Source organism: Eucalyptus grandis, chromosome 3 (genome assembly GCF_016545825.1).
Source record: "Eucalyptus grandis isolate ANBG69807.140 chromosome 3, ASM1654582v1, whole genome shotgun sequence".
In the NCBI taxonomy this organism is placed as follows: domain Eukaryota; kingdom Viridiplantae; phylum Streptophyta; class Magnoliopsida; order Myrtales; family Myrtaceae; genus Eucalyptus; species Eucalyptus grandis.
The window spans coordinates 36269316-36293799 of NC_052614.1; the positions used below are offsets into that span (position 1 = coordinate 36269316).

Below are 24484 nucleotides of genomic sequence, written 5' to 3' on the forward strand. Positions count from 1 at the left end.
CTATGAGAATCACATCTGGTGCGGGGGTTATTGGACCACTTATTAAATGATTAACTAAAAGAAACTTCGTGACTTTTGAGTACATCAATCGTTTTCTATGTATATATCTAATGTCCGCCTTGAAAATCGAATTACTCCCGTGCTAATAGCGTCCTAAAAGAACCCATAGTAACATCAAATCTCGCGTACTCAATTTTTTTTTCTTACATGAAAAAAGACTAAACTAAATGACAAAATTGAAAGTTGTGAATCTATTACTTCTATTTTATCACGTAATAAAAAATGAAGTAACTTTATAGGAGGTAATGAAAAGAAACTAATATCTAAGCGTTTGTCAATTCTAAGATTAGCAAACCAATGAGAAGAACGATTTTTTTTTTTCAAAAGTTATGTTTTACTTTAAATTCAAAGTGAGAGCATAACAATCTTACGATATCTTTGAGCAAAGCAGGGCCAATAGGCTAGTATTATCAATCATAAATACCATAATAAGAAGATTAGTGATAGCTTTAGACTTATCAATCATAAGCTCTGGACTAATAAGGTCGATGATGACTTAATTAATAATTTAAGTATCTATGAATTTATGCAAGACATTGTCTTTTTGCAAAACTTAATTTAACTTTGTCTCTGCTATTACTCAAAACAAAGAGAACTTTCAAGAGATCAAGATCTTTTTCTTCCCAAACTATCTTCAGTTACTTATTTTACAAACATTGTATCCATAGACAAATGGGGTCAATTATTTAATTCTACCTTCATTACAAGTTTTCAGTGTTAAGAGTGTGTTTCTTTCAGAAAAAAATCTCATTTTCAAAGAAAATATTTTCCCCTGCTTACTAATTATTTGCAACAAGCCATATGCATGAAAGTTCATAAAACAAGTTCGCGGAAAACTAATTTACTCAAACAAACATGCCCTAAAGTTCGAACCTCTTCCATCCACCTAGAACAACTTCCTAAGAAAAGTTCCACTTCTAGTATTTTTACATATCGTGTACATATCCAAGCTTGTGTGTATTCACTAGTGAAGATGGGATCTAATTCAACTATTGTCTATACCTATATTTCATCAGCACCCGATACAAAATGCCTCTTAGACGACAAACATATCAAGATAAATACTAGATACCATCAAAAGACCGACAAGGCAACAAAGCCAACAAAATTAGAAGGGGGAATCTTAATTATCTAGAGTGGATATTGGATACCATTAACAAAATCTTAAACTTTAAAAAAGCACCATATAAAATAAGTTTTTCTGACAAGGTTATATTTGGGAGCAAAAAGTCTGATTTCTCATCCTAAGTGGGGGAGGCAGCTGATATTTTACCTAAAGCAAAGTTTTATGAGAAGAAACAAAGGATATATCATCTTTATCCGACTAGGATTCCATAGAGAGAGAGAGAGAGAGAGAGAGAGAGAGAGAGAGAGAGAGAGAGAGAGAGAGAGAGAGAGAGAGATTATAAAACCCTAGATGGTCATTCTTCCTTATTGGTCCTGTGAAGGAAAGGAAGATGCAATGTGCAGAGGCCAGAGCAAAGTTTAGCGGCGGATGACCAGCCTCAAAAGAAAAGGAAATTAAATCAAAGTTATGATATTAAAGAAAAAACTGAGAGATTTTCTTCCTTTTTTAATCCTAACAAACTTTCGTCAGCTCGATCAAAAGAGGGTAAAGAAAGCAATTTATCATCTCCTAACAAGATGATCACAAAAGAAGAATATATACAATGCTTCGATTTTCATGAAAAGAATCGCCGTCTCCCGTAATCTCCTCTCGCCAAAAAGCCAAAAAATATATAAAAATAGAAACATGCACTTTATTCAGAAATCCTTTGTTATTCTTTCTCCACTTCTTTTCACTCATTATATATGCACAAACCACTCTCATCGCAAGCTACATACTCAACCTCACTTTACTGATTATCGAGTCTTTTCTTTGAAGGGAAGAACCCGAAAGGACCGAGCCAGCGGAGGAGTCAAGAGCTGTTGTACCTTCGAGAATGCTTCGTATTACTTGGTCCTGCATTGTCCTTTTATCCTGTCCGTTCTCTCTTCATGCACTCAATCTCAATGCAACTTCTTCCTCTTCTTCTTCTAAAATCTTGGTCCACCCACATCAGCATTCCGATCCGCAAGCTGTCGTCCACGATGTGAACCGGTAATTAGTTTATCTCTGAAGTACAGAAACTGAAGTCCAAAAGAGAGAGAGAGAGAGAGAGAGAGAGAGAGAGAGAGAGAGAGAGAGAGAGAGAGAGAGAGAGAGAGGGAGAGAGAGAAGAAAGGAACCAAAAAAAGTGCTGGCAAACCAACCGGCCAATTTCCATTTGGTTTGTTTTCTCCCGAATTTTGGGTGCATTCTAGGTACCACGTTTGTGGGATAATCATATGACAAGCGTTGATGGGCAGAACACTTGGCGACTCGTGACCCTTGCCCATTTGGCAATCATTGAATAGCTGTGATTTTTGTGTGCTAACATGTCATGCTGACGAGATATTACTCTATATTTAGGTTTCAATATTCAAAACTCAGCATTATGAGAGAATGTCATTGACGCGGTGATAGGAACGTGCTCGTGGTATCACTGTCACATAAAATACTACCGTTGGTAGAAATAATATTGCTGTCTTCTTTGCATTTCAATTTAGACTTGGCGGAAGATATTAAATTTCAAATTAGCCCTTGGAATCTGAAGGCAAGACAATTTCGTGCAGGAGGGTGAACGAATCCGTCATCAGAAGGCAGCTCCTTGCAGTCCAAGTCAGGGACCAATGCTTGACGGGCAATCCAATAGATGACTGCTGGCGGTGCGACCCGAACTGGGAATCGAACCGCGAGCACCTAGCTGACTGCGCGATCGGGTTCGGCCGTGAGGCCCTGGGAGGCAGGGGCGGCAATGTCTACGTTGTGACAGACCCATCCGACCCGGACCCAGAGAACCCGCCCCCTGGCACGCTCCGCTACGGTGTTGTCCAAGCCGGACCACTCTGGATCATCTTCTCTGGTAGTAAACTGGCGAAATCATCCACAATCGAGCACACCCATGTCATTTATACAAGTGCATGCTTCTGCGGAATTTGTCTATTATGTGCTCCGTTTTCTATGTTTACATCAAGTACTTACACTCAATCAAAAGAAAAGAGAAAGATCAAGTACTTAGGACGGTAGACGTTGGGTTAATATCAAATACTACGAAAAGTTACTTGGATAACGTGGGGACTCGGGGCGCAGTGCGAAATTTCCCTCAGCGAAACAGGAATATGAAACTCAATTTCGTATAGACAAGGTAGCTTATTTAGGCATAGAGAAATTTAGATAAGATGAAATCATCTGGACAAAGTTTGACATACCTGCTAAACCTGCTAAACTGGTTCAACATTTTTCTGATTTTCCACCTAGGTAATATGGTAATCAATCTCAGGAAAGAGCTTCTCATCAGCAGTTTCAAGACCATTGATGGCCGAGGAGCCAACGTGCATATAACAGGTCTCGGTTGTTTGATCATTTATGACGTCACCAACATCATCATCCACAATGTGCACATTCACCATTGCAAGCCTTCTGGGAATGCCAAGATCCGGATTAGCCCCTCTGAAGTTACCGAGAGGGGAAGATCAGACGGCGACGATATCCGTCTTAGCTTCATCAAAAATCTGGATTGACCATTGTTTCCTGTCGGATTGCACAGACGGTCTGATTGATGTCACTGAAGGATCTACAGCAGTCACAATATCCAGCAACATGTTCACCCACCACGATAAGGTGATGAGGTTGGGTCACAGTGATGATTTCACGGCTAACTCAGGGATGCAAGTGACTGTTGCGTTCAACCACTTTGGTGAAGAGCTAAAGGAGAGTATGCCACGGTGCCGGTTTGGGTACTTTCATGTTGTGAACAATGACTACACTCGGTGGAAGATATATGCTGTTGGAGGGAGCTCCAATCCTACAGTTAATAGTCAGGGGAATCGGTACTTCGCGCCGCAGGATGATAACAACGAGGAGGTAAACTTAACAATATCTGATCTGCATTTATTGATTCTGTAGTCATTGTTTTGTGAGATTGAATCATCTAGATCCTGCATAATCAGCCTCCTTAAATTGGGTAAGTTAGTGAAGCAGGTTGTTGCAAATGAGCTTTTACTGGGAGCTACTTTCGTGTTTGCAAAAGTTAAGGGAAAAAGAATCATTTATAGTGTCTTGATAGACTGGATATGATTATCTTGCTACGTTATCTTGCCAAACTACAGAATAATCCACTTCCGCTGTAAAAACTTTCCTTCTAATAGATAAGGAAACATGATGTCAAAATGTATGAAATAAATCCAAGTAGCTGCTTTGAACTATCATTAAGTGAGTTTGGTAGAAGAAGCCCAGATGAGCAATATGTTTGCTGCGTTACGCCTGATTATTACTTACATGTATTGGAGGAAATAGGTGACAAAGCGCCTGGATATGGATGAGAGCGAGTGGAGGAAATGGAATTGGAGATTGGAAAGTGATTTGATGGTTCTTTGTGACCTCTGGTGCAGACATGAGCCCCCTGTATGCTAAAGCCTCTAGTATGTCGTTCCCATCAGCAAGCTACATCAATCATCTCACTGCAACTGTTGGTGTCTGTTGGAGAAATCTCAGTGAAAGTGTTTTGAAGTTGACAAAACGTTTCCATTAGTCTAGTCGAAGGTCGCAGACTACGGTAGTTAAAGTCGAAGACTTCCGGACAGCCAGACTCAAGACTCAAAGTCTATCCTCATTGATAGTCTCTAATCCGTTGTAGAAAGGTTATCCAAGCTGGATGTTTTGTTCAGATTTAACCTTATCATCTGGAGAAGATCTCGTGGCTGGAGAAGACGTATAAGAATCCTTTGATTGATCAAAATTGATTCAATGACTGAAGATTCGATGATTGTCTAAATATTATTGGAAGGTTCTACTTATGGAAACCGAGATCCTGATTGTATGGGCGAACATGATTGATGGGTTATCAACACGTTCCTTTAATAGCTCGAACAATCTTCCTAATTGATTCCGTCCAACGGGTAGATTGGAGGAATTCCTTTGGTAAGTGCCAACGGGTATGATGGCATAAATGAGTATATAAGGAAGACGTTCTTAGTTGTTCGAGGAGTGCACGATAGAAGAATTCCAAAGTCTGAAGCTCCTATTTGTTTAGATAAATCCTTTGAGCGAATACTTGTACACAAAAGAGAGTCTATATTTGTGAGAGACCTTGAGGAGGTGTGGTAGAACATCTACACTTTGTGGAATCAAGGCAAAGCTGTGCTGTAACTTCTCTTTTGATCATAGTGAAATCCAGCCGGTGGGCTGTTAGTGCGGAAGAGTGGACGTAGGCTTGGAATAAGCCGAACCACTATAAATCCTGTGGTCAAATTTCTCTCTCTCTATCTTGATCGTATTTCAATTTGTTAAGAATTACTTTCGTATTTGGGACAAATTGTTTGTGCGCCTATTCACCCCCCCTCTAGGTGTTTATACTAGCAATATCAATTGGTATCAAAGCCTGTGTACTTACTTTATTTGAAGTGTTTTACTTCATAGTAAAAGATCCATGGCTAGTATGCTAGCACCAGGGCTGATGGAAGGGCAAAGCAATACCAGACCACCCTATTTTGATGGAAAGGATTACAACATCTGGAAGAACAAGATGAAAGCTTTCCTATGATCAAAGGATCATTTGGAATGGGACGTTGTAGAAAAGGAATTACTCCTACCCGCATCGAGTCTCTAAAAGAGGAAAAGAAAGCTGAAGAAACCAGCGGAATGTCTCGGGAAGAAATAACCAAGAGACAAACACTCGATGCAAAAGCAATTTACTCCTTATATTGTGCTTTATCACCAACGAGTATAATAGAATATCTTCTTGTGGTACAGCAAAAGAAGTTTGGGATAGATTGCATATCACCTATGAAGGAACAAATCGAGTGAAGGAAACAGAATCAACATTCTTCTTGGTCAATACGAAGCCTTGAATGAAACCGGGAGAATCGATATCGACATGTTTAGTCGTTTTACGAGATATTGTAAATGGTCTTGAAAATCAAGGTCAACCAACTTCTGATCCCATGAAGGTAAACAAGCTCTTTGCGTGGACTCTCCGGGGATTGGAATCACATAAAGACTTCGATAAGAGAGATGCGAGAGAATTATGCCACTATCGTTGACGAGCTGATTGGAACTCTTGAGTCTATGAAGTGGAAAGGATCAATGAAGATGAAGATCCAAAAGGTAAGAAATCCATTGCATTAAAATCAAATGATGATTATGATGATACTGATTACGAAGATGATATGGACGATGAGGAGCTTGCTCTCATGATAAGAAGATTCAGAAAACTAAATAGAAAAGGAAGAAGGTTCAACTCAAAGAAACAAAGCTTTCAAAGATAGCAGACCAAGTCATCGATGATGAGGAACCAAATAAAGATGTACTCTGCTTTGAATGCAAGAAAAAGGGACACATCGGACCAACTGTCCTCTTCGAAGAAGAAGAGAGGAAAAGCTGAAAAATTTCGAAAAGCTCTCAAAGCTGAGCACAGGTGATGCGAGTGTGAAGAAAGTGATAATGAATATGTCAATCTATGTTTGATGGCACAATCGGACTCGGACTGGATCGGATTCGGGATCAGACTTAGGACAGTGAATTTGAGGCAAGTAATTTTAAAATTCCTGTCAAAGTTTCTAAATATATTGATGAACTATGTTTTAGTCTTAAGACTTCTCTCAAAAGAATTTCCAAACTGAAAAAAGAAAACTCAGCTCTAAAACAAAAGGAAAATGTTTTAGCAGAAAAAGTTAAAAGTCTAGACTTGTCTATTTTCAATCTTAAAGAAAATGAAGAAAATCTTTTAAAAGAAAATGCCTTTTTAAAAACAAACTTATCAAATATATCAAAGAAATTTTCTATAGAGTCTGAAAAACTTGAGAAAATTCTTTCAGCACAAAGACCTTACTTCAATAAGTCTGGTCTAGGTATGAGAAGAAACAATTCCCTTGATTGATTTTCCTAAAGTAAAAGAAAGAATTAAGAAAAGGCTTTCGAGTGAGGTTTATAAAAATCAATTCAAGAAAGTTTTGTAAAACCCGTAGGTAGAAATGCTCTCGGATGTTCTAAGTGCAACAGTCAGGATCACTTTGAAAAAGAGTGTCCTAAGGTATGGAAACCTGTTAAGAAAGTATGGGCTAATACTGTTTATCTTACTAACACCAAAGGACCCAAGAAAATTTGGGTACCAAAGAAAGCTTGAGACTTTATTTTAAATGCGGGTCTCCGTCAAGAAACAGGTAAAGTGGTATCGTGACAGCGGATGCTCAAGACACATGACAGGAGACTCAAATTGTTTTATAAAGCTTGCTCAAGTAAATGGTGGAAAAGTTTCATTTGGAGGAAACAACAAAGGAAGTATTGTGGGATTTGGAACCGTGAAAATTGGTACTCTCACAATAAGTAATGTTTCCTTAGTGGAAGGACTCAATTACAATCTTCTCAAAGCATTAGTCAATTGTGTGATACTTTTGGTTTCAAGATCTTCTTTCAAGAAGGAACATGTTCTAGAATCGGTAAAGACTCTACTCGAGTCTTTCATGGGTCGAAGACATGGAAATATCTATCTTACGGATGTGAAACCAAATGAATCGCAATGCCTTATCTCAATTCAAGACGAAGCAAGCTTATGGCACAAAAAGCTTGGTCATGTCAACATGAAGCAATTAGCCAAAATCTCATCAAAGCAGCTTGTTCGAGGTCTACCCAAATTGCCATACCAAAAGACTGATTCATGCACTCCATGTATTCCGGGAAACGAGGTAAGAAATTTTTTAAGCCAATAAATCATGTCTCTACTAATCATGTACTACGGTTGCTGCATATGGATCTCTTCGGACCAACTAGAACTCAGAGTATTGGGGGTAAGAAGTATTGCCTAGTAATTGTTGATGATTACTCCCGTTTTACTTGGGTATATTTCCTTTCAAGTAAGTCCGAAACCTTTTTGTATTTTGAAAAATTTGCTAAAAAGGTTCAAAATGAAAAAGGATGTGTTATCTCTAGTATAAGAACAGATCATGGAGGTGAATTTGAAAATCAAGATTTTACAAAATTCTATGATGAATCGGCTTTAAGCATGTGTTCTCCTCTCCATATACTCCTAAGCAAAATGGAGTTGTGGAAAGAAAGAACAAATCTCTTCAAGAAATGGCTAGAACTCTTTTAATTGAAAGTAAAATTTATTCTCGATTTTGGGCTGAAGCTATTTCAACAGCATGCTATATCATCAATAGAGTCTTCTTAAGATCTATTCTTGAGAAAACCCCTTATGAGTTATTCAAAGAAAAGAAGCCTATTGTTTCATACTTTCATGTATTTGGTTGCAAATGTTTTATACTGAAAAATGCAAAAGATCGAGTTGGTAAGTTTGAAGAAAGATCAAATGAAGGTATCTTCCTTGGATATTCTACATCAAGCAAAGCCTTCAGAGTCTATAACAAGAAGAGCCAGTCTGTGGAGGAGTCAATGAATGTCAAATTTCAAGACTCAACACAAGATGAATCAAGTCAGACTCATCAAGAAGAGTCTGAACCTGCTCCAGATCTTCCAAAGCTTACAACTCAAGAAGCATCTCAGACTCTGGAAAACCAGAATAAGGATGTTCGTGAAGATTCAAACAAAGAGAGAGATCATCAATCAGACAAATCAACAAGTAACTGGAAGCATAAGTCCAGTCATCCCAAAGATCGATAATTGGCGAAATGAATGAAGGTATTCGCACAGATCCAAAAGGCGAGAAGAGTCTAGTCTTTGTGGCACTCGTTTCGAAATTGAACCAAAGAGCATAGAAGAAGCTTTATCGATGAAAGTTGGATTGAAGCTATGCAAGAAGAGCTCAGACAGTTCAGCATAAATGATGTCCAGGAATTGACATCCAAACCAAAAAGGTAAAACTGTTATTGGAGCTAAATGGGTTTTGAAACAAGATGAACGAGAAAGGAAAAGTCGTACGAAATAAAGCAAGACTCGTGGCCAAGGGATATACGCAAGAAGAAGGAATAGACTATGATGAGACTTACGCTCCGGTGGCAAGGTTAGAAGCTATTCGACTATTACTTGCGTTTGCTTGTTATAAGAATTTCAGGTTATTCCAAATGGACGTCAAAAGCGCCTTCCTAAATGGATTTATCCATGAGGAAGTTTATGTGGAACAACCATCAGGGTTTGAAGACCCAAAGAAGCCAGACTCAGTCTTTAGACTGAAAAAGGCTTTGTATGGATTAAAGCAAGCACCTCGGGCTTGGTACGATAGATTAAGTAAGTTCCTAATACAAAATAGTTTTGTCAAAGGTAAAGTAGATACGACTTTATTTATCAAGAAGGAAAACAAAAGTTTCTTACTTGTTCAAATATATGTGGATGATATTATTTTGGATCCTCTAATGAAAGTTTGTGCAAGAAATTTTCAAAGTCTATGCGGGATGAGTTTGAAATGAGTATGATGGGAGAGTTAACATTCTTTCTTGGTCTTCAAGTAAAACAATTGAAGGAAGGGACTTTTATTTATCAAGAAAAATATGTTAATGATCTTGTCAAAAGGTTTGGACTGGAAAAGTGCAAAAAGACCGACATACCAATGTCAAGTTCTTTAAAGATAGACAAAGATGAAGAACGGAAGAAAGTTGATCAAAAGCATGTACAGGGCATTATTGGATCACTTCTTTATCTTACGCCTCTAGACCTGATATTTTGTTGAGTGTTTGCATCTGTGCTAGGTTTCAATCGGATCCTAGAGAATGTCATCTCGGTCTTGCGAAACGCATCATTAAATACGTCGCTTCATCATCAAGCATGGGTCTTTGGTATCCTAAGAAGGAGACTTTAAACTTTGGGATATTCGAGACGCGAGATCTGGCCGGTTGCGAGTTGATAGAAAGAGCACTTGGGAACTTGCCGGTTGCTTGGAAACGAAACGGTGTCTTGGTTTTCAAGGAAACAAAGCACTTTGTGTCTCTTTCAACAACAGAAGCAGAGTATGTAGCTCTTGGAAGCTGCTGTTCGCAAATTCTATGGATAAAACAACAGCTAAGAGATTTTGAAATTGAAGACTCATGCATGGAGATTAATTGCGACAACACCAGCGCTATCAACCTCACCAAAAATCCAATTCTCCATTCAAGAGCAAAGCATATAGAGATTCGACATCACTTTATTAGAGATCATGTTCAAAATGGAGATGTTTCAATTCAATTTGTTGACTCAAAGAATCAATGGCTGATATACTCACAAAGCCTTTGGAGAAAAATCAATTTGAGTCTATTCGGTCTAGACTCAACATTTTGAAGTATGAGGATATCAAAGTCTAAAGACTTTCGGACTCGGAGCTTACAAGACTTTATCAATAGTCTTGGCTCGACCTTGGGCACTGTAAGTCTTTTTCTCTCAATCTTATCTTGAAAAGGTACGATCATCGAGACTTGTTTAAATTGTTGCTATATTTAATTAACGTAAAAAATTGCATCGATTCATTTTCAAAAGGGAAGTTATTTTTGAAATAGCTATTTTGCGGATAAAGACAGTTATTTTGAAAAGGCATATTTTTATTTCCTTTGTGATGGTTCGTTTACCCTTTTTTTAACCGAACGAGCACGTCGATTTCTCTTCACTTTTCTATTCACTTTTCTCTCAAAAACCCTAGAAAGCATCGATCCTCCACTCCCGTTTGTCTTCTTCGCTCAATCTTCAAAAGTTGTCATCTTTTGGGAAAGTCAAGCAAGGAATCTTCCAAACACCGAGAAAGATGTCATCTTCGCGAAAGTCCTCAAGAATCGCAAGTAGGGGACCCAGAGAATGAGTGAGGGCCTACGCACTTCGATCTTGCGAAGATGAAGTTACTCCGGATCAGCAACCGAGCCCACAACATTCTCAGCGGCGTCATTCTCCACCATCTAGTCCTCAAGGCGTTGTTTATCAGCATCGGGAAGAAATCATCGATGATGCGAGATCCCGTAAGAGTTCAAAAGCCCGCTTTTATTTACAAGCTATATCGTGCCTTAAAAGAAATTCGTACTCCTTTGAACTATGTTGATGAGTTTCTTAGAGACAAAGGATATAGGAACAAATATATCTTTTGCGAAAAATGGAAAGTTTGGGAATCGCTCGTAAAGGGGTGGTGAGGAAACTCTTGCGAATATCCCAAGTGATCCTCGTGGCCCGGGGACCGAATCTGTAGATGGGAATGACGATGACAATCTGTTCAGTCTATTTCAATTGAAAATGGGTATTGCGGCTGAAATTCAAGGAAAAATGGGGAGATTTGTTCAGATCAAAGGAACAAAAGGATCTGTACTCAAAATTGCTGAAGCGTGGGGTAATAAACCTAGGAGTGTGGACTTTGATTTTCTGGATCTTTGTGAAAGTGAACTTGAGGGAAAAGTTCAATTATCTTCAACTTGAAAAGTTCTCGCTTTGACTCAAGCGAGGCTTATTTGAATTGACTGCATATTTCTATTCAAATCTTAGCTTTTTAGATGCGAATAGATTCTTCTTCAGCGTCAAAGAACAAGACTATGTTGTGGATATGAATATCTTTGGCGAGATGTGTTAGAAGTTGAGAGAGGCAGATATCAACCAATCAAAGTTTCCATTGCTCGGGCCACACTTGAACTGGTGAAAGACAGGAGAACGGATGAGAAGATCACCTACTCAAGGATGAATGCATTCAACATCTTGCTTCACAAAATTGTGATCAATTGCCTTCGGCTGAAATCAACTTCCAAAACTGATGTTTCAAGCTCTGAGGCAAAGTTGATGTATGCCATCCTCTGTGGAAAGAAGTTTTCTCTCCCTCATACTGTTATGTTTCACATGTATAGAGCGGTGATGAAGGACAGAGGTCAACTCCCTTACCCAAGCCTTGTTACTGAAGTTATTCAGACATCTGAATATTCAGCCTCCACAAATCTTTTGTGTTCGATCATGCGATCATATGGTGGTAGGACTGAAAATGGTGACCAAAATGCGTCGGAAGGAACCGAGCAAGGAATTGAGAAATACAAGGAGAAGACTCCTGCCAAATCTCATCAATTCTCTTATCTGCTAAGAGAAAAAGGAAGGAGCCCATGGCTGCTCCATCAAAGAGAAGAAGAGCTCTCCTCATTGAGGATGAAGATGATGATGAAGACATCACCATCTCTGCAATGGCTTTGAAGAATTTAAGTCGTCTGTTCCTCGAAAGAATCGGAAGACGAAAGAAGCGAGAGGAGAAGGAAGAAGAAGAAAGAGAAGCGAGAGGAGAAGGAAGAAGAAGAAAGAGAAGCAGAGCAAGAAGCGAGAGGAAGAAAGACTGAAGAAGAAGAAAGAAGAGAAGAAGGAGAACCTGAGGAAATCTCTTCTCCACCGTAGGCATGGAAACGGGGGAGATCAGGAGAAAGGAGTGACGTCTTCATATCCTAATGCAAGTGAAGGAGTCAGTCGCTCGTCTGCAGACCCAGAAGATGTTTATGCATCTCAATTTCCGGAGGAAGGTCATGAAGCTTCATTGCCAAACCTGCGAGATTATCGATCCACCATCGTACGCTTTTACTCCATCGATCGAGCGAAGCAAGTACTCGACTCCGATAATGGAGCAGATTTTCGCGAGAATCATGGATATTCTCTTGGAGATGAAAGGTCAGATTTATGCCTTGGGATGCGAAGTTCAAAGCTTGAAGAATGAAAGTCAAGCTTCTTCTGTTCATTGAATGATAAGATGCAAGCCCTCTCTATTCGAGAATCAGGCCAATGCAAAGAGTGAGGAGGTTGTACAGGGTGAAGGAAGACTTTAAAAGGCTGGAAGGCATCGTTGGTCTATGGAAGATATCCAGCTTGTCCGCGTTCCCAAGCAATCTTAACTTCATCTCATCCTCTTTAATGATGACAAAAAGGGGGAGAGATGCAAGATTTTATTCAAAAACTTTTCATTCATTAAACTTTTTGTTGGATTGTTTTGAGGTTTATGGTTTGAACCTGTTTGACTTTGTTTTGTGTGCGGATAAGAACTGCCTAGACTTGGACTTGACTTTGCTTCTATTAATCAATATTGATATCTTATGAATGACTTAATCATATCTTTTGGACTAACCTATTTTCTGTAGTTGCGAGATTCTAGTGTTATTCTATTAGCCATTTATTTCTATAAGATATGCATATGTGTTTGAGAAATGTTTTGCGGGTCAAAGTTATCCAAATCTGCAGGAAGGTTTTGTCACCATCAAAAGGGAGATTGTTGGAGAAATCTCGGTGAAAGTGTTTTGAAGTTGACAAAACGTTTCCATTAGTCTAGTACGAAGGTGCGGACTACGTTAGTTAAAGTCCGAAGACTTCCGGACAGCCGAGACTCAAGACTCAAAGTCTATCCTCATTGACAGTCTCTAATCCGTTGTAGAAAGGTTATCAAGAACTGGATGTTTTGTTCAGGATTTAACCTTATCATCTGGAGAAGATCTCATGGCTGGAGAAGACGTATAAGAATCCTTTGATTGATCAAAATTGATTCAATGACTGAAGATTCGATGATTGTCTAAATATTATTGGAAGGTTCTACTTATGGAAACCGAGATCCTGATTGTATGGGCGAACATGATTGATGGGCTATCAACACGTTCCTTTAATAGCTCGAACAATCTTCCTAATTGATTCCGTCCAACGGGTAGATTGGAGGAATTCATTTGGTAAGTGCCAACGGGTATGATGGCATAAAGGAGTATATAAGGAAGACGTTCTTAGTTGTTCGAGGTGTGCACGATAGAAGAATTCCAAAGTCCGAAGCTCCTATTTGTTTAGATAAATCCTTTGAGCGAATACTTGTACACAAAAGAGAGTCTATATTTGTGAGAGACCTTGAGGAGGTGTGGTAGAACATCTACACTTTGTGGAATCAAGGCAAAGCTGTGCTGTAACTTCTCTTTTGATCATAGTGAAATCCAGCCGGTGGGCTGTCAGTGCGGAAGAGTGGACGTAGGCTTGGAATAAGCCGAACCACTATAAATCCTGTGTTCAAATTTCTCTCTCTCTATCTTGATCGTATTTCAATTTGTTAAGAATTACTTCCGTATTTGGGACAAATTGTTTGTGCGCTTATTCACCCCCCCTCTAGGTGTTTATACTAGCAATATCAGAGTCTTTGTTGTACAGAGGTAAATCTCGTTGTCTGTTCCTTAGATTGCAACTTCAACTGGTTTGTTACGTTTTAACCTAACCTATCAAAGCACAAGCAAATAACTCTGGATGCACCCATCTATGATTTAAAGGTGCCGTTGTAATCACTTATTTCGCCAATCAACTTGGATAAGATACTATGAGATTAATTTGATCGTCGAAAGCAAGAAGTATAGATTTTAGTCTCGAACACACTATTCAAACTTCTATGCCCAATGCTGCAAATTTAGCTGTTTTGAATCAAATTTCAGGTAGGGATAATCAATTTAATGGGATCTCGGTATAGGATCATCCTAGTCCATAGGAACCTGCCTTTCTTGTTTTGAATCCATCTTCGTTCTTTTAGGAGCCATAGGTTCACTCGGATCTGTCGCTGTTTGCCACATCGAAAGTATAAAGATGAGTTCTACGCCAACTTGAGGATTCATGTGAGGATAATGCTACTCTTGGGTGATCACCTCAGTAAATATGTCAATGCCATGAAAACCTTCAGTTCTTTGTCTATGGTAAAATAATTTATGTTGTTATTCTTGTGGATAGGACTAAGGACCAAAAGCATTTACCCTTTTATTCACTTAGTTCCTTTTTCGGCCAGTGCATTTAGTATTTGTACAACAAGAGCTATTATTGTCATTTTAATTTCCTTCGCTGGTTTATGTTTCTTCTGTTGACTCAGCAGGAGTGACGCCTGATATTGCTAGTATGAGTACCTAGAGGGGGTGAATAGGTGCCTAAACAATTTATCGATATACGGAAGCGATTCTTAACATATGATAGAAAGTAAATTCTCTCTTAATTAACAAAATGAAATACGATTGAGATAGAGAGAGTGATGAAGAGAAAATTGAACACAGGATTTATAGTGGTTCGGCTTATTCCAAGCCTACGTCCACTCTTCCGCACCGGCCCCACCGGCTGGATTTCACTATGATCAAAAGAAGTTACAGCACAGCTTTGCCTTGATTCCACAGTGTAGATGTTTTACCACACCTTCTCAAGGTCTTTCACAAATATAGACTCTCTTTTGTATACAAGTATTCGCTAAAAAGATTTATCTAAACAAATAGGAGCTTCAGACTTTGGAATTCTTCTATCGCGCACACCTCGAACAACTAAGAACGTCTTCCTTATATACTCCTTTATGCCATCATACCCGTTGGCACTTACCAAATGAATTCCTCCAATCTACCCGTTGGACGGAATCAATTAGGAAGATTGTTCGAGCTATTAAAGGAACGTGTTGATAGCCCATCAATCCCGTTCGCCCATACAATCGGGATCTCGGTTTCCATAAGTAGAACCTTCCAATAATATTTAGACAATCATCGAATCTTCAGTCATTGAATCAATCTTGATCAATCAAAGGATTCTTATATGTCTTCTCCAACCACGAGATCTTCTCCAGATGATAAGATTAAATCTGAACAAAACATCCAATTCTGGATAACCTTTCTTCAACGGATTAGAGATCGTCAATGAGGATAGACTTTGAGTCTTAACTCGGCTGTCCGGAAGTCTTCAGACTTTAACCAATGAGTCCGCGACCTTGGACTAGACTCGATGGAAATGTTTTGTCAACTTCAAAACACTTCACGAAGATTTCTCCAACAATCTCCCCCTTTTTGATGGTGACAAAACCTTCCTGCAGATTTGGATAACTTTGACCTACAAAACATTTCTCAAACACATATGCATATCTTATAGAGATGAATGGCTAAAAGATTAACACTAGAATCAACCACAGAAAATAGGTTAGTCTAGTATATAATAAACCATCCATAAGATATCAATACTTGTTAGTAGAAGCAGTCAAGTCTAAGTCTAGTTCAAATCTCATCCGAGACACAAAACAAAGTCAAAGTCGTCAAAAATAGTTAAACAACAACACAATCCAACAAAAAGTTAAAAATGATTGAAAGTTTTTTGATCAAATCATGCATCTCTCCCCTTTTTGTCATCATTAAAAAGGATGAGATGAAGTCTTGGGAATGCGGACAAGCTGGAAATCTTCCATAGATCGAACGATGCCTTCCAAGCCTTTTAAAGTCTTCCTTCACTGTACAACCTCCTCACTCTTGGCATTGGCCCGATTCGAATAGAGAGGGCTTGCATCTTATCATTCAATGAACAGGAAGAAGCTTGACTTTCATTCTTCAAACTTTGAACTTCGCATCCCAAGGCATAAATCTGACCTTTCATCTCCAAGAGAAGATCCATGATTCTACGAAAATCTGCTCCATTATCGTCGAGTACTTGCTTCGGCTCGATCGATGCGAGAAGATGGTAGATCAGCATAGTCTTGCAGATTTGGTGATGACACTTCATGACCTTCTTCTGGAAACTGAGATGCATAAACATCTTCGGGGTGCAGCGAGCGAGCGGCCCGGCTCCTTCACTTGCATCAGATATGAAGACGTCACTCCTTTCTCCCGATCTCCCCCGTTTCCATGCCTACAGTGGAGAAGAGATTTCCTCGGGTTCTCCTTCTTCTCTTCTTTCTTCTTCAGGTCTTTCTTTCTCTCGCTTCTTGCTTTGCTTCTCTTTCTTCTTCTTCCTTCTCCTCTCGCTTCTTTCGTCTTTTGTTCCGATTCTTTCGTGGAACAGACGACCTAAATTCCTCAAAGCCATTGCGAGATGGTGATGTCTTCGTCATCATCTTCATCCTCAACGAGGAGAGCTCTTCTTTTCTTTGATGAAGCAGCCATGGGCTCCTTCCCTTTTCTCTTAGCAGCAGAAGAGAATTGATGAGATTTGGTAGGAGTCTTCTCCTTGAATTTCTCCAATTCCTTGCTCAGTTCCTTCAGATGCATTTTGGTCACCATTTTCAGTCCTACCACCATATGATCGCATGATCGAACACAAAAAGATTTTGCGGAGGCTGAATATTCGGATGTCCGAATAACTTCGTAACAAGGCTTGGGTAAGGGAGTTGACCTCTGTCCTTCATCACTGCTCTATACATGTGAAACATAACAGTATGAGGGAGAGAAAACTTCTTACCACAGAGGATGGCATACATCAACTTTGCCTCAGAACTTGAAACATTAGTTTTGGAAGTTGATTTCAGCCGAAGGCAATTGATCACAATCTTGTGAAGCAAGATGTTGAATGCATTCATCCGTGAGTAGGTGATCTTCTCATCTGTTCTCCTGTCCTTCACCAGTTCAAGTGTAGCCCAAGCAATGGAAACTTTGATTGGTTGATATCTCGCCTCTCTCAACTTCTAACACATCCGCCAAAGATATTCATATCCACAACATAGTCTTGTTCTCTAACATCAAGGAGAATCTATTCGCATCCAAAAAGCTAAGATTTGAATAGAAATATGCAGTCAATTCAGTATAAGCCTCGTTGAGTCGAGCAAAACTTTTCAAGTTGAAGATAATCGAACTTTTCCTCAAGTTCACTTTCACAAAGCATCCAGAAAATCAAAGTCCACACTCCTAGGGTTTATTACCCCACGCTTCAAAGCAATTTCGAGTACAGATCCTTTTGTTCCTTTGATCTGAACAAATCTCCCCTTTTTCCTTGAATTTCAGCCGCAATACCCATTTTCGGTTGAAATAGACTGAACAGATTGTCATCGTCATTCCCATCTACTGGATTCGATCCTCAGTCACGAGGATCACTTGGGATATTCGCAAGGGTTTCCTCAGCCACCCCTTCACGAGCGATTCCCAAACTTTTCATTTTTCGCAGAAAGATATATTCGTTCCTATATCCTTTGTCTCTAAGAAACTCATCAACATAGTTCAAAGGAGTACGAATTCCTTTTAAGGCACGATATAGCTTGTAAATAAAAGCGGGCTTTTGAACTCTTACGGGGTCTGCATCCTCAATTATTTCTTCTTGATGCTGTTGAACACCGCCTTGAGGACTAGATGGAGGAGACTGACGCTGCTGAGAATGTTGTGGGCTCGGTTGCTGATCTGGAGTAACTTCATCTTTAGTAAGATCGAAGTGCGTAGGCCCCTGACTCATTCTCTGTGGTCCCCTACTTGCGATTCTTGAGGACTTTCGTGAAGATGACATCTTTCTCGGTGTTTGGAAGATTCCTTGCTTGACTTTCCCGAAAAGATGAAAACTTTTGAAGATTGAGCGAAGAAGACAAACGGGAATTGAGGATCGATGCTTTCTAGGGTTTTTGAGAGAAAAGTGAATAGAAAAGTGAAGAGAAATCGACAGTGCACAATCGGTTAAAAAGAAGAGTAAACAAACCGTCACAAAGGAAATAAAAATATGCCTTTTCAAAATAACTGTCTTTATCCGCAAAAATAGTTATTTCAAAATAACTTCCCTTTTGAAAATGAATCGATGCAATATTTATGTTAATTAAATATAGCAGCAATTTAAACACAAATCGATGATCGTACCTTTTCAAGATAAGATTGGAGAGAGAAAGACTTACAAGTCCGAAGGTCGAGCCAAGACGGTAGATAAAGTCTTGTTGGCCGAGTCGAAAGTCTTTAGACTTTGATATCCTCATATCTCAAAATGTTGAGTCTGGACCGTATAGACTCAAATTGATTTTTCTCCAAAGGCTTTGTGAATATATCCGATTGATTCTTTGAGTCAACAAATTGAATTGAAACATCTCCATTTTGAACATGGTCTCTTATAAAGTGATGTCGAATCTCTATATGCTTTGCTCTTGAGTGGAGAATTGGATTTTTGGTGAGGTTGATAGCGCTGGTGTTGTCGCAATTAATCTCCGTGCATGAGTCTTCAATTTCAAAGTCTCTTAGCTGTTGTTTTATCCATAGAATTTGCGAACAGCAGCTTCCAAGAGCTACATACTCTGCTTCTGTTGTTGAAAGAGACACAGTGCTTTGTTTCCTTGAAAACCAAGACACTGTCCCTGCTTCCAAGCAACCGGCAAGTTCCCCAAGTGCTCTTTCTATCAACTCGCAACCGGCCAGATTTGCGTCGAATATCCTTAAGATTAAAGTCTCCCTTCTTAGGATACCAAAGACCAATGCTTGATGATGAAGCGACGTATTTAATGATGCGTTTCGCAGCACCGAGATGAGATTCTAGGATCTCGATTGAAACCTAGCATAGATGCAAACACTCAACAAAATATCGTGTCTAGAAGCGTAAGATAAAGAAGTGATCCAATAATGCTCCCGTACAGCTTTTGATCAACTTTCTTGCCTTCTTCATCTTTGTCTATCTTTAAAGAACTTGACATTGGAATGTCGACCTTTTTGCACTTTTCCAGTCCAAACCTTTTGACAAGATCATTAGCATATTTTTCTTGATAAATAAAAGTTCCTTCCTCCAATTGTTTTACTTGAAGACCAAGAAAAAATGTTAATTCTCCCATCATACTCATTTCAAATTCATCCCGCATAGACTTAGAAAATTTCTTGCCTGAGATTCTCATTAGAGGATCCGAAAATAATGTCATCCACATATATTTGAACAAGTAAGAAACTTTTGTTTTCCTTCTTGATAAATAAGGTCGTATCTACTTTACCTTTGACAAAACCATTTTGAATTAAAAACTTACTCAATGTAATCGTACCAAGCCCGAGGTGCTTGCTTCAAACCATACAAAGCCTTTTTCTCGAAGACTGAGTCTGGCTTCTTTGGGTCTTCAAACCCTGGTGGTTGTTCCACATAAACTTCCTCATGGATAAATCCATTTAGGAAGGCGCTTTTGACGTCCATTTGGAATAACCTGAAATTCTTATAACAAGCAAACGCAAGTAATAGTCGAATAGCTTCTAACCTTGCCACCGGAGCGTAAGTCTCATCATAGTCTATTCCTTCTTCTTGCGTATATCCCTTGGCCACGAGTCTTGCTTTATTTCGTACGACTTTTCCTTTCTCGTTCATCTTGTTTCGAAAACCCATTTAGCTCCAATAAGTTTTACCTTTTGGTTTGGATGTCAATTTGCACATCATTTATGCTGAATCGTCTCGAGCTCTTCTTGCATAGCTTCAATCCAGCTTTCATCGATAAAGCTTCTTCTATGCTCTTTGGTTCAATTTCAGAAACGAGGGCCACAAAGACTAGACTCTTCTCGCCTTTTGGATCTGTGCGAATTCCTTCATTAATTTCGCCGATTATAAGATCTTTGGGATGACTAGACTTATGCTTCCAGTTACTCGTTGATTTGTCGGTTGATGATCTATTTCTTTGTTTAGATCTTCACGAACATCTTGAAGCTGGTTTTCCAGTCCGAGATGCTTCTTGAGTTGTAGACTTTGGAGGGTTCTGAGGTTGAGACTCTTCTTGATGAGTCGACTTGATTCATCTTGCGTTGAGTCTTGAAATTTGACATTCATTGACTCCTCCACAGACCCGCTCTTCTTGTTATAGACTCGTAGGCTTTGCTTGAAGTAGAATATCCAAGGAAGATACCTTCTTCGATCTTTCTTCAAACTTACCAACTCGATCTTTGCATTTTTTCAATATGAAACATTTGCACCCGAATACATGAAAGTATGAAACAATAGGCTTCTTATCTTTGAATAACTCATAAGGGGTTTTCGAAGAATAGATCTTAAGAAGACTCTATTGATGATATAGCATGCTGTTGAAACAAACATTCCCAAAATCGAGAAGAAATTTTACTTTCAATTAAAAGAGTTCTAGCCATTTCTTGAAGAGATCTGTTCTTTCTTTCCACAACTCCATTTTGCTGAGGAGTATATGGAGAGGAAAACACATGCTTACGCCAGATTCATCACGAGAATTTTGTAAAATCTTGATTTTCAAATTCACCTCCATGATCTCGTTCTTATACAAGATATAACACATCCCTTTTCATTTTGAACCATTTTAGCAAATTTTTCAAAATACGAAAAGGTTTCGACTTACTTGCAAGGAAATATACCCAAGTAAACGGAGTAATCATGAACAATTACTAGGCAATACTTCTTACCCCAATACTTTGAGTTCTGGTTGGTCCGAAGAGATCCATATGCAGCAAGCGTAGTACATGATTAGTAGAGATATAATTAATTGGCTTAAAAGAATTTCTTACATGCTTTCCAGAATACATGGAGTGCATGAATCAGTCTTTGGTATGGCAATGGGTAGTCCTCGAACAAGCTGTTTTGAAGAAATTTTGGCTAATTGCTTCATGTTGACATGACCAAGCTTTTGTGCCATAAGCTTGCTTCGTCTTGAATTGAGATAAGGCATTGCGATTCATTTGGTTTCACATCCAAAAGAGATAGATATTTCCATGTCTTCGACCCATGAAAGATCGAGTAGAGTCTTTACTCGATTCCGTAACATGTTCCTTCTTGAAAGAAGATCTTGAAACCAGTATCACACAATTGACTAATGCTGAGAAGATTGTAATTGAGTCCTTCCACTAAGGAAACATTACTTATTGTGAGAGTTCCAATTTTCACAGTTCCAAATCCCACAATACTTCTTTTGCTGTTTCCTCCAAATGAAACTTTTCCACCATTTACTTGAGCAATCTTTATAAAGCAATTTGAGTCTCCTGTCATGTGTCTTGAGCATCTACTGTCAAGATACCACTTTACCTATTTCTTGACGGAGACCTGCATTTAAAATAAAGTCTCAAGCTTTCTTTGGTACCCAAATTTTCTTGGGTCCTTTGGTGTTAGTAAGATAAAAAAGTATTAGCCAATACTATCTTAACAGGTTTCCATACCATAGGACACTCTTTTTCAAAGTGATCCGGACTGTTGCACTTAGAACATCGAGAGCATTTTCGCCACGGGTTTTACAAAAACTTTCTTGAAGTGATTTTTGTAAACCTCACTCGAGAGTCTTTTCTTAATTCTTTCTTTTACTTTAGGAAAAGCAATCAAGGGATTGTTTCTTCTGTCATACCTAGACCGAGACTTATTGAAGTAAGGTCTTTGTGCTGAAAGAATTTTCTCAAGTTTTTCAGACCCTATAGAAAATTTCTTTGATATATTTGATAAATCTGTTTTTAAAAAAGCATTTTCTTTTAAAAGATTATCTTCATTTTCTTTAATATTGGAAACAGACAAGTCTAGACTTTTAACTCTTCTGCTAAAACATTTTCATTTTGTTTTAGAGCTGAGTTTTTTTTTTCAGTTCAGAAATTCTTTTGAGAGAAGTCTTAAGACTAAAGCATAGTTCATCAATATATTTAGAAACTTTGACAGGAATTTTAAAATCACTTGCCTCAAATTCACTTTGTCCGAGTCCGATCCCGAGCTTGATCAGTGCAGTCCGGTGTGCCATCGACATAGATTGGCATATTCATTATCACTTTCTTCACACTCAGTATCACCCGGTTTCGGCTTTGAGAGCTTTTCGAAATTTTCAGCTTTTCCTCTCTTCTTCTTCGAAGAGGGACAGTTGGTACGATGTGTCCCTTTTTCTTTCATTCAAAGCAGACTACATCTTTATTTGGTTCCTCATCATCAACAGACTTGGTCCGCTGTCTTTGAAAGCTTTGTTTCTTTGAGTTGAACCTTCTTCCTTTTCTATTTAGTTTTCTGAATCTTCTTATCATGAGAGCAAGCTCCTCATCGTCCATATCATCTTCAGAATCGTATCATCAGAATCATCATTTGATTTTAATGCAATTGATTTCTTACCTTTTGATCTTCATCTTCATTGATCCTTTCCACTTCATAGACTGAAGAGTTCCAATCGGCTCATCGACGAGATAGTGGCATGATTCTCTGCGTCTCTCTTATCGAAGTCTTTATGTGATTCCAATCCCGGAGAGTCCACGCAAAGTAGCTTGTTTACCTTCATGGGATCAGAAGTTGGTTGACCTTGATTTTCAAGACCATTCACAATATCCGTAAAAACGACTAAACATGTCGATATGGATTCTCCCGGTTTCATTATGAAGGCTTCATATTGACCGAGAAGAATGTTGATTCTTGTTTCCTTCACTCGATCTGTTCCTTCATAGGTGATATGCAATCTGTCCCAAACTTCTTTGCTGTACCACAAGAAGATATTCTATTATATTCAGTTGGTGATAAAGCACAATATAGGAGTAAATTGCTTTTGCATCGAGTGTTTGTCTCTTGATTATTTCTTCCGAGACATTCCGCTGGTTTCTTCAGTTTCTTTTCCTCTTTCGAGACTCGATGCAAAGTGGTAGGAGTAATTCCTTTTCTACAACATCCCATTCCGGAGGATCCTTTGATCGTAGGAAAGCTTTCATCTTGTTCTTCCGAGATGTTGTAATCCTTTCCATCAAAGTAGGGTGATCCGGTATTACTTTGCCCTTCCATCGCCCCGGTGCTAGCATACTAGCCATGGATCTTTAACTCTAAAGTAAAACACTTCAAACAAAGTGAGTACACGGGCTCTGATACCAATTGATATTGCTAGTATGAGTACCTAGAGGGGGGTGAATAGGTGCCCAAACAATTTATCGATATACAGAAGCGATTCTTAACATATGATAGAAAGTAAATTCTCTCTTAATTAACAAAATGAAATACGATTGAGATAGAGAGAGTGAGGAAGAGAAAATTGAACACAGGATTTATAGTGGTTCGGCTTATTCCAAGCCTACGTCCACTCTTCCGCACCGACACCCCCACCGGGCTGGATTTCACTATGATCAAAAGAGAAGTTACAAGCATAGCTTTGCCTTGATTTCACAAAGTGTAGATATTTTACCACACCTCCTCAAGGTCTTTCACAAATATAGACTCTCTTTGTATACAAGTATTCACTCAAAAGATTTATCTAAACAAATAGGAGCTTCGAGACTTTGGAATTCTTCTATCGCGCACACCTCGAACAACTAAGAACGTCTTCCTTATATACTCCTTTATGCCATCATACCCGTTGGCACTTACCAAAGGAATTCCTCCAATCTACCCGTTGGATGGAATCAATTAGGAAGATTGTTCGAGCTATTAAAGGAACGTGTTGATAGCCCATCAATCCTGTTCGCCCATACAATGGATCTCGGTTTCCATAAGTAGAACCTTCCAATAATATTTAGACAATCATCGAATCTTCAGTCATTGAATCAATCTTGATCAATCAAAGGATTCTTATATGTCTTCTCCAACCACGAGATCTTCTCTAGATGATAAGATTAAATCCTGAACAAAACATCCAGTCGGATAACCTTTCTTCAACGGATTAGAGACTCACAATGAGGATAGACTTTGAGTCTTGAGTCTCAAGCTGTCCGGAAGTCTTCGCACTTTAACCAACGTAGTCCGCCGACCTTCGCATTAGACTGATGGAAACGTTTTGTCAACTTCAAAACACTTCACGAAGATTTCTCCAACAACGCCGGGACTCGTGACCAATCCTTCAAGCGGCGGTGGGATTGT

At 38.9% G+C, this 24484-nt stretch overlaps 1 pseudogene; it reads left to right on the forward strand.

The window, feature by feature from the left end:
* Positions 1 to 1915: 1915 nt before the first annotated feature.
* LOC104430582 overlaps positions 1916 to 24484 on the forward strand; it is a 25182-nt pseudogene continuing 2613 nt past the window's right edge.